We start from the raw sequence: 10527 nt of genomic DNA on the forward strand, positions 1-10527 counted from the left end.
AGATAACATGTATTACAAACGTTTACATCATCTGCAGATCACCAGTTACTCGTGTCAATATTTTACCCTAAAATGTTTTAGCATTGATTTTTAAAAGAATTGCAAAGAATAACAGTTTTATGTTCTCCTGTAGGATGTGTTTTGGAGAGCATTGATAAGGACTACCAGTACATCCCAGATCTCCAGAGCCTGAACGTTTTCTGTCAAGCTGCGAATGAGGGCTAGGTGTGACAGGAAACATGTCATCACAGATTGTCTCTTGAAATGTATGAAATATAGCCCAATTAATTATAGTATTTAATAATCTTATTTTTTCCAACTAGAAAATGTTCAGTTTGTAGCAGCAAGGTGCATACCTCTGACACTAACACTATGTGTTAAACTGTAAAGGTGGAGGTTACAGGTGTAGCCTCAGCAAGTGAGACATCCAGGTGGAATGAGGAGGATTCAGAGGAACTAATGCCAAGGGTTTTTATTTACAAACCAAATCCCTTGATTAATGATGGAAAATCATGTGGACAGATGATTTGGCCTAAAAGACAAAGTAGGTATTAAAGGATTTGATCAAACAAGGGAAAACAAATTCAACTGTAAAGTAATATAATAAATCTAATTCAAATCAAATACTCAATCAATATTCTATAATTAACTATAATAAACTAACACTTCAAACAATGCATCTGCACATGGACAATCAATTGGGAAGAACAGAGCAGCCTCCTCTCAACAGCATACATGGCAACTGAGCCTGGCCTACTGAGCTTCACCCAATCAACCACCCTTTATTGAGCCCAGGTGCAGCTCAATCAGGGCCCCAGGTGTGGCTGGTTAGGTGAGGCTGAACTGGTGGGGGGATTTTGTACAACTAACATTTAAAAAAGTCTAACATTGAAGTATTTTTGACTCTGAAGAAGACTAGAAGAAGATTATCTGTCGAAATGTCACTCAGCCCCTATTAATAAACGTGCAGACACGTTGTGTCTTTACACATGTGTCTTTACTCCAGGCAGTCTGTGAAGTGCCCAGGTAAAACTTTTTTCTATGTAGGTTACACTATAACATTTCTCAATTAAATGCTGCCGGTCACTAACACTAACCCATCTTTGTAGGCCACATCATCAGTGCACACTCATATTCATGCAACTCCATTATTCAGCACTGTAAATGTTACTGTTGCAAATAGTATGAATAGTTAATTGATTGTTCTTTAACTCATTGAGTGCCAGCCACTTTTGGAGAACGGACGCTCCCAGTGCCAGAGTTTCAGAGCGTTTTCAGTGATTTCTCGAGGCCCACAGAATATTGTGTGATATTACTATGTAAACACCGAACACGCAAAAAGAACGATGAGACTCTCTTCTATCATCAGCAAAAACAGGTTTATTGATATAATTTTCCGTTCTTTAGTTATCAGCCGGATTAGATAGATTGATTTAACCAAAAACAGCCGTTTTTTTCTAGAAGCTGCGATAATGAGCCTTTTGTGAAATTAAACATTTCAAGCACATCACTGACTCTGAAGCTAATATTTTCTGATGTAGTCACACCTCAAAAATAATTTCCTTCAATAAAACAGTGAACCAAGGAATTTTGTTTGGCAAAATAATATTTTTTAGCTGCAACCTGGTTGCAGCTTCTTGCTGGTCTTGATTTACTGCTGGTGGGCATCAGATATTCTAGCTTGCGTTTGCCAATCCTGTCCTGCTGTCTGGGTCTGTCTGGGTCAGTGTTGTATGCTGCTCTGCCTGCCCCCCCCCCCCCCCCCCCCCCCGCTCAACTGCAAACCCCACCTCCGTGGGTGTGTCTCTGGTGTCTCTGTGTTGCGTTTGCTCTGCACTGAAAAATGCGCTACATCCAGCTTTTTTACAGCGTTCCGCGTGTATTTGTCACTGGCTCCCATGCTTCCAGTTGAGAATAATAACAACTCCACGACTAATCATGTGGATGGGCTGTCGCAGTGGACACGGAGGGGCTAAATTGTGGCAGCAGATTGGCTGCTGGCTGCAGGCACAGCTAACGTTATGCTTCATGCATATCGATGCATACCGATGCCATTTCCGTTTCTCCATGACTTCTTCTCTGTTTTTTCCTCGCCTTTCTCTAATCTGGAGAGCACTGTCGCCACCTAATGGGGTCTGTAAAATAGCTTTTACACATTCAACATCCACGATACTTTCACAGGAGATGGATCTAGCTTTGATCCACGTCCCACCGTCAAAAAACGCAATTGACGACAGCTATCGTCATTGGCACTCAACGTTCGTAATCGAATTGACGACGCCTGTTGTCATTGGCACTCAATGTGTTAGAAAGGCTTGTAACGCCGCATTATGTAATAACTGCACATTATGTAATAAAATGCCAAAATGTAATAACATCTCACTTTCAATATGTAATAACGGCGCATTATGTAATAAAATGCGCAATATGTAATAAATCGCCTCAACGCAATATGTAATAGCGTTTGACGCATTTTGTAATAAATGTATTACATATTGCGCAGATTATTACATATTGTTTCGCGTTTTACTGATTTTCATGAAAATTGGTGGAAGGGTGTAGCATGATCCAAACGCATGAGAAACACATAGCCTATTGAGGAGCGGCAGGAGCCCATTCTCCAATAGTTTTGATGAATGGGCTGTATTACAGCTATTAATATTAAACAAGGGTATTTCAAGCTCTCGATATTAACTAAGAGGGACATAGTCTTGACTTAACTAAATGGATACAAATTATAACATGAATTGCAACTATCTACTAACTACACAATAGGCGACAGTGTATTTATAGCTTTAAGCAACATTGTCTTCATCTACTATTATTTGTGGCGTTCACTGCCCTCTACTGGACCTAAAATGCAACTACAAACCCCAGTGTCAAGGCCTTACCAAGCACATGGCGAATTAGTTAGCCATGTGCTAACTAGCTTAGCTAACCATATTGAAGCTGCTGCATTCTCAAGAAACAGGACTAATCATAGCATAAATCAAGGTGCTCAAACCAGATGGGAAGATTGAATGCAACTCAAACATGGTGATGTCGAAATATAAATGACAATATAATCAGCCATCACATTAGCACAAACAAAGGTCATGCAACAACAACAGAACAACATATACCATCATCTTGGCATAACACTTACTTTAACTCAAAGACGCACACGTATGAAGAACGGTAGTTCAGTCTTTCTAACAGGGGATGCAGTGGATATCTGCATCTAGCTGCTTCTGCAGTTGAGTTCACTGATGCTCTGCTGGGAATGACGGTGCTAGCAGTAGAAGAAAACTCTAGACCTCAGGGGGCGGGCTCTGTGTTTGATTGGCATACCGTTCTGTCCTATGAGCCTTGTAACGCCGCATTATGTAATAACTGCACATTATGTAATAAAATGCCAAAATGTAATAACATCTCACTTTCAATATGTAATAACGGCGCATTATGTAATAAAATGCGCAATATGTAATAAATCGCCTCAACGCAATATGTAATAGCGTTTGACGCATTTTGTAATAAATGTATTACATATTGCGCAGATTATTACATATTGTTTCGCGTTTTACTGATTTTCATGAAAATTGGTGGAAGGGTGTAGCATGATCCAAACGCATGAGAAACACATAGCCTATTGAGGAGCGGCAGGAGCCCATTCTCCAATAGTTTTGATGAAGGATTTTAGTCTGAATATATCCTCTTGATCAGCCAAAGTCCATCTGCAACATCAAACAAAATATAATTAAAACTAATTTTAAATGAACAAAAAACCATAACATGTTGCTGGCTGGCAGCAGTTAAATGTCTAAATGCTTGCCGATTTAAATCAAATGTGCATGTCTGCAATCCTCAATTCCATCCTCAAAGTAGAGCGGGCGGGCGGGGGGAGCGTGGGGGCGGTGCGGAGACTGGAGAGGCCAAAAAAACTGTACGTGCGTAATATCAGACAATTCATAAACGTCTCTGCAATCCTCAACTCTTAATGGATTTCCTATGTTTAAATGGCCCTGTAATCTATGGATTGAGGCAGTAAGTGTGACTATGTCAACCACGCTTCTATCACTTGTAAATGCCAGAACTGAAATGTAAGTCGGGTGCGGACTGATGCACGGCCGGGGGGAAATTGGGACAAGATAGTTGCTCGCACTCATGAAATATCCACATAACACAATAGCATAACATAACACCGTATCACACAGTATCTCCTTAACGTAGAACAGTCAATAAGTAAAATAATTACCATAACATCAAATAAAGTAGCCTAAAATAACAACTATAGATATATAGTTGCTTGACAGGTTTTGACACATAATATGTTTATTAGCCTACTTCCCCCCCCCCATGACAAAGTCAGTGCATTTTCTAATTTTGTTACATAATGCGGCCACTTATTACATTTCCAACCAGAAAAAATGCAACCGCCGCAATATGTAATAATCTGCGCAATATGTAATACATTTATTACAAAATGCGTCAAACGCTATTACATATTGCGTTGAGGCGATTTATTACATATTGCGCATTTTATTACATAATGCGCCGTTATTACATATTGAAAGTGAGATGTTATTACATTTTGGCATTTTATTACATAATGTGCAGTTATTACATAATGCGGCGTTACAAGGCTCATAGGACAGAACGGTATGCCAATCAAACACAGAGCCCGCCCCCTGAGGTCTAGAGTTTTCTTCTACTGCTAGCACCGTCATTCCCAGTAGAGCATCAGTGAACTCAACTGCAGAAGCAGCTAGATGCAGATATCCACTGCATCCCCTGTTAGAAAGACTGAACTACCGTTCTTCATACGTGTGCGTCTTTGAGTTAAAGTAAGTGTTATGCCAAGATGATGGTATATGTTGTTCTGTTGTTGTTGCATGACCTTTGTTTGTGCTAATGTGATGGCTGATTATATTGTCATTTATATTTTGACATCACCATGTTTGAGTTGCATTCAATCTTCCCATCTGGTTTGAGCACCTTGATTTATGCTATGATTAGTCCTGTTTCTTGAGAATGCAGCAGCTTCAATATGGTTAGCTAAGCTAGTTAGCACATGGCTAACTAATTCGCCATGTGCTTGGTAAGGCCTTGACACTGGGGTTTGTAGTTGCATTTTAGGTCCAGTAGAGGGCAGTGAACGCCACAAATAATAGTAGATGAAGACAATGTTGCTTAAAGCTATAAATACACTGTCGCCTATTGTGTAGTTAGTAGATAGTTGCAATTCATGTTATAATTTGTATCCATTTAGTTAAGTCAAGACTATGTCCCTCTTAGTTAATATCGAGAGCTTGAAATACCCTTGTTTAATATTAATAGCTGTAATACAGGGAATCATGTGTAACATGTCAATGTTTATAAGAGGTTTATTTATGTTGTGTTATTATTCCTTTTGTTATAGAACCACACACACACACCCAAGCCAAAGTCATAAAGCTCTGTTCACTGTGCTGCACTACTCTAATAAATCTTTGGAAGGAAGATCCAATGGTCTGATTCTTGTGTCCTGACCGACACCCAGGGGCCAACGCCGTTTCCCATGAAAATAATACAGTCCTTTTGAATCCTCCACTACAATTTGGTCCCTCGAGCCGGATACGATGTTTACTCCTGGTTCACCTAAGATGGCTGATGGTCAAGTAGTGAGACCGAAGAGACAGACACGCCCACCATGTCATATGGATGACTATGAAGTGGGATATGTGGGCCATAGACGGTCTTCTCCCAATCCAGTCACTAGTGCAGCACAGTTCAGACATGGACAAGACGAAGAGGATCATTTCCTGATGGAGGGAGCTGCCAAGATGACACCCCTCACTCTTCCTCCTGTTTTCCCCTACGTGCATGCCGGAAAGTGGAATGCCACATATGGGCTGGATACATCGGAAAGGGAGACAATGTACACACAACCTCCCCGAGGATACTCCACTCCTCCACCCATCTCCCAAGATCATATACATCCGCCACCTGTACATGGGGCAGAGTTAGAGGAGCTAAGAAGGGAGAATTTCCAGCTCCGTCAGTCAGCTGGATCATGAGCGGCATCATCAAGTGGGGCGACCCCGTCACCCACGTCCTGGATTACGGGGAGCTGCTGGTGCAGCAGACCAAGAACAACGACCGCACACCACTGGTGGCTGTGTTACTGGAGGGTCCCCCCACAGCGGGAAGACAGCTTTGGCAGCTAAGATCTCAGAGGCTCCCAGTTTCCCTTCATTAAGATCTGCTCCCCGGACAAGATGATTGGACACTCAGAGATCTCCAAGTGCCAGGCCATCAAAAAGGTATTTGACGATGCCTACAAGTCTCAGCTGAGCCGCGTGGTGGTGGATGACATCGAGCGTCTGCTGGACTACGTCCCCATCGGCCCCCGCTTCTCCAACCTGGTGCTCCAGGCTCTGCTGGTGCTGCTGAAGAAACCCCGCCCAAGGGACGGAAGCTGCTGATCATTGGCACCACCAGCAGGAAGGACGTCCTGCAGGAGATGGAGATGCTGGACGCCTTCAGCACCACCATCCACATCCCCAACATCTCCACTGGAGAGCAGCTCGTCGACGCCCTGGAGCTGCTGGGGAGCTTCACAGAGAAGGAGCGAACCAGCATTGCGCACCACATAAAGGGGAAGCGAGTCTGGATCGGCATCAAGAAGCTCCTCATGCTCAGCGAGATGTCCCTGCAGATGGACCAGGAATACAGAGTGACCAAGTTCCTGTCTCTGCTCAGAGATGAGGGGGCATGAGTACAAGCACTCTGCACCAATCAGCTCTGCTGTCGTGGCTGCCGCTCCACCTCCAACATCCAATAGCCTCCCTCTTTTTCCCCCATCCTCATCCCTGTTTATATACCTCCTCCATGATCGGCCAATCCGCTTATAACTGTTGTCTGCATTCAAAAATCACTTTTGCCAGATGAAGGTCTTGTGACCAAAACGTTGCCAATAAAAGTCTGAAGGGAAAAAAAAAAAAAAAAAAATCTTTGGAAGGAAGATCTGATTCTTGTGTCCTGACCGACACCCAGGGGCGAACGCCGTTTCCCATGAAAATAATACAGTCCTTTTGAATCCTCCACTACACAATGAGTTAAGAGTGTCCCACATCTGTTATTTTTGAATAAAAAAATATTCTATGCCACATGTCCTGAAATGTAATATGTCATGCATAATTACTTAGATTTTCTGACATCACATTACATTAGGAGGGGTTATGCATTGTCATTTATGCTGTGATGGTAAATAAAAGGCACAGATATAAATGTCCCCATTTATTACAGGTAAAACCAAACATGAAACTATACTAACAAGTACTGTACATACAATGTAATTGTTGCACAATTGCAGTTTGTTTTATAAAATTGAATGATAGCCTGCATATCACTGTATAGATTAGGACTGTTCTTCACAGCCACAAATATCAATATGCGAGATGATTGGCAGGGTTCCTACATGCTTTCCATTTTTAAATTACATATTTTCCCAGGCAGACCCTATGTTCTTGACTGGATTTGATTTATGTAGGTATTTGATAATGCATACTGACAGTGACAGCAGCTAGATAGTAAATAGCATCCCTCTATCTGAACATTACTCACATCAACAAAAACTGGACTCAAAGTGGCTACAACATAAAACCTAGAATTATGTGTGTATTGGACCCAAAGGCCTGGAAATGATCAAATAAATGTTAAATACTTTTCCAGACCTGCATAGGAACCCTGCCTGCCACAACAAATTGTCACTACAGGCTGCATATCGAAATTGTATGGTACTCCCGTTCGGCACTACCTCTAGCCCATGCTGTGCAACGTTTGCTGTGCAGAAGCACGTCACAGACCATAGCTACTCGGGAGAAGATGTGCGGTTCTCTGTAGAAAGATGCTTCTATGTGGACAACTGCCTCCAAAGTCTGCCCACAGCCGAGGAAGCTAGACTGCTTGTCGACAAACTAAGGCAGCTGCTGTCCACAGGTGGGTTTGATCTCAGACAGTGGGCCAGCAACATGCCCAGTGTGGTGAAGCATCTTCCCAGGGAGGCCAAGTCGGACAGCGTTGAGCTCTGGCTTTCTCAAGATAAGGCAGATGCCCCAGAGTCAACCCTCGGCCTTCGCTGGCTCTGCCAAGCTGATACATTAGGGTACAAGCATCGCCCAGTTCACTACGGAGTGCCGACCATGAGAAATGTGTACAAGGTGCTTGCGTCACAGTACGACCCACTTGGCTTTATCCTACCTTACACCACACGTGCTAAGGTATTGGTTCGCAAGCTGTGGGACAAAACCCAAGAGTGGGATGATCCCCTACTTCCTCAGGAGCTACTACAGGCCTGGAACGACTGGGAGGCGGAGCTTCAGGTCCTACCATGCATCACCCTGCCACGGCCATATGTACCTTCGGATGTGAACCCATCTCAAGTCAACAGAGAGATCCACATCTTTTGTGATGCTTCGGAGCAGGCATATGGCTCCGTCGCATACCTGCGGACAGAGGATGATGCAGGGCACACCTACTTGTCATTCCTCATGGCAAGGTCTAGAGTGGCGCCTAAGCGGTTGCACTCCATGCCCAGACTTGAGCTGTGTGCGGCTGTTACAGGAGCCCAGCTGTGCACGCTCCTACAGACAGAGCTCACCCTCAAGACCAAGCGGACCATCCTGTGGACAGATTCGACAACATCCTGGTGATTGGTATGACCAACAGGCCTGACCTGATAGATGACGCCCTGATGAGGCCCGGCAGGTTCGAGGTCAAGATGGAAATCGGTCTGCCTGATGAAAAGGGGCGTGTCCAGATCCTGGCCATCCACACCAACAAGATGCGAGGTTTCGGCCTGCTCGCCATCGACGTCGACATCAAGGAGCTGGCAGTCGAGACCAAGAACTACAGCGGAGCCGAACTGGAGGGGCTGGTCAGAGCCGCCCAGTCCACCGCCATGAACCGGCACACTGACACACACAAGGCTACATCTACAGTTGAAGTGGACATGGAGAGGGCAGAGAAGCTGCAGGTCACCCGCTCTGACTTCATGGGATCCCTCAACAATGACATCAAACCAGCGTTCAGGACCAACCAGGAGGACTATGCCAGCTACATCATGAACGGCATCATCAAGTGGGGCGACCCCGTCACCCACGTCCTGGATTACGGGGAGCTGCTGGTGCAGCAGACCAAGAACAACGACCGCACACCACTGGTGGCTGTGTTACTGGAGGGTCCCCCCCACAGCGGGAAGACAGCTTTGGCAGCTAAGATCTCAGAGGACTCCCAGTTTCCCTTCATTAAGATCTGCTCCCCGGACAAGATGATTGGACACTCTCCAAGATCTCCAAGTGCCAGGCCATCAAAAAGGTATTTGACGATGCCTACAAGTCTCAGCTGAGCTGCGTGGTGGTGGATGACATCGAGCGTCTGCTGGACTACGTCCCCATCGGCCCCCGCTTCTCCAACCTGGTGCTCCAGGCTCTGCTGGTGCTGCTGAAGAAACCCCCGCCCAAGGGACGGAAGCTGCTGATCATTGGCACCACCAGCAGGAAGGACGTCCTGCAGGAGATGGAGATGCTGGACGCCTTCAGCACCACCATCCACATCCCCAACATCTCCACTGGAGAGCAGCTCGTCGACGCCCTGGAGCTGCTGGGGAGCTTCACAGAGAAGGAGCGAACCAGCATCGCGCACCACATAAAGGGGAAGCGAGTCTGGATCGGCATCAAGAAGCTCCTCATGCTCAGCGAGATGTCCCTGCAGATGGACCAGGAATACAGAGTGACCAAGTTCCTGTCTCTGCTCAGAGATGATGGGGCATGAGTACAAGCACTCTGCACCAATCAGCTCTACTGTCATGGCTGCCGCTCCACCTCCAACATCCAATAGCCTCCCTCTTTTTCCCCCATCCTCATTCCTGTTTATATACCTCCTCCATGATCGGCCAATCCGCTTATAACTGTTGTCTGCATTCAAAAATCACTTTTGCCAGATGAAGGTCTTGTGACCAAAACGTTGCCAATAAAAGTCTGAAGGGAAAAAAAAAAAAAAAAAAATCTTTGGAAGGAAGATCTGATTCTTGTGTCCTGACCGACACCCAGGGGCGAACGCCGTTTCCCATGAAAATAATACAGTCCTTTTGAATCCTCCACTACACAATGAGTTAAGAGTGTCCCACATCTGTTATTTTTGAATAAAAAAATATTCTATGCCACATGTCCTGAAATGTAATATGTCATGCATAATTACTTAGATTTTCTGACATCACATTACATTAGGAGGGGTTATGCATTGTCATTTATGCTGTGATGGTAAATAAAAGGCACAGATATAAATGTCCCCATTTATTACAGGTAAAACCAAACATGAAACTATACTAACAAGTACTGTACATAACATGTAATTGTTGCACAATTGCAGTTTGTTTTATAAAATTGAATGATAGCCTGCATATCACTGTATAGATTAGGACTGTTCTTCACAGCCACAAATATCAATATGCGAGATGATTGGCAGGGTTCCTACATGCTTTCCATTTTTAAATTACATATTTTCCCA

General features: G+C 44.3%; 1 pseudogene across 1 annotated transcript; it reads left to right on the plus strand.

Moving 5' to 3' along the window:
* The first annotated feature begins 6481 nt into the window (after positions 1 to 6481).
* Positions 6482 to 9792, plus strand: LOC310793995 (vesicle-fusing ATPase pseudogene; annotated as a pseudogene). Its single transcript has 3 exons — positions 6482 to 6730; positions 7812 to 8518; positions 8653 to 9792. The product of its transcript is annotated as a vesicle-fusing ATPase pseudogene (transcript).
* Positions 9793 to 10527: the final 735 nt, after the last annotated feature.

Source organism: Poromitra crassiceps (assembly GCF_964638095.1).
Source record: "Poromitra crassiceps genome assembly, chromosome: 19".
Classification (NCBI taxonomy): Eukaryota; Metazoa; Chordata; class Actinopteri; order Beryciformes; family Melamphaidae; genus Poromitra; species Poromitra crassiceps.